Here is a 1,284-nt window from a genome sequence, read left to right on the forward strand (position 1 = left end):
ATATGTTATTGCCGAGTTGTTGTGTGTTTTTGGGGGTATTGGGTCTCAGTGGGAAGGTGGATACATTTTATGGAGGGCCGATTTTAAAACGCATGGCATCGGTGTAACCTGATATGAAATACCTCCCATTGAACCCAAATCGGTGCTTTAAAAATCCTTTCATCCGTTTCACAATTGAACTTGCAGTTCCCCTTGAAAAAATAAATTGCCTAGTGGCTCATTTATAAAGTGTTCGCACAGCGTATAGCTGGGTGACCAACGTTCATACACCATCACTGCCACTAGATGGCGCCACAGAGCTTAGGAAATTGCAATGCTCTTTGGTTCCATCTACGGGCAAGTAATGCCCTGTGATTGGAGCCTGCCCTGCCAGGGGCAAGTAATGCCCTGTGATTGGAGCCTGCCCTGCCAGGGGCAAGGAAGGCCCTGTGATTGGAGCCCGCCCTGCCAGGGGCAAGTAATGCCCTGTGATTGGAGCCCGCCCAGCTAGAGGCAAGTAATGCTCTGTGATTGGAGCCCGCCCAGCTAGAGGCAAGTAATGCTCTGTGATTGGAGCCCGCCCAGCCAGGGGCAAGTAATGCTCTGTGATTGGAGCCCGCCCAGCCAGGGGCAAGTAATGCTCTGTGATTGGAGCCCGCCCAGCCAGGGGCAAGTAATGCTCTGTGATTGGAGCCCGCCCAGCCAGGGGCAAGTAATGCTCTGTGATTGGAGCCCGCCCAGCCAGGGGCAAGTAATGCTCTGTGATTGGAGCCCGCCCAGCCAGGGGCAAGTAATGCTCTGTGATTGGAGCCCGCCCAGCCAGGGGCAAGTAATGCTCTGTGATTGGAGCCCGCCCAGCCAGGGGCAAGTAATGCTCTGTGATTGGAGCCCGCCCAGCCAGGGGCAAGTAATGCTCTGTGATTGGAGCCCGCCCAGCCAGGGGCAAGTAATGCTCTGTGATTGGAGCCCGCCCAGCCAGGGGCAAGTAATGCTCTGTGATTGGAGCCCGCCCAGCCAGGGGCAAGTAATGCTCTGTGATTGGAGCCCGCCCAGCCAGGGGCAAGTAATGCTCTGTGATTGGAGCCCGCCCAGCCAGGGGCAAGTAATGCTCTGTGATTGGAGCCCGCCCAGCCAGGGGCAAGTAATGCTCTGTGATTGGAGCCTGCCCGGCCACATGCAGGGTGAACGCTTTATAAATCGCCCTTCAGATGTTCCAAAATGTACCTGTAAAGAGAAAAGTTAGTTACACATACCACACCCCCGGTTTCCACATCTCGTTGGGCGGCAGACATCACCGTCCTTCTG

This window comes from Nanorana parkeri, unplaced genomic scaffold (assembly GCF_000935625.1).
Source record: "Nanorana parkeri isolate BGI_ZX_2015 unplaced genomic scaffold, ASM93562v1 scaffold2022, whole genome shotgun sequence".
Lineage (NCBI taxonomy): Eukaryota > Metazoa > Chordata > Amphibia > Anura > Dicroglossidae > Nanorana > Nanorana parkeri.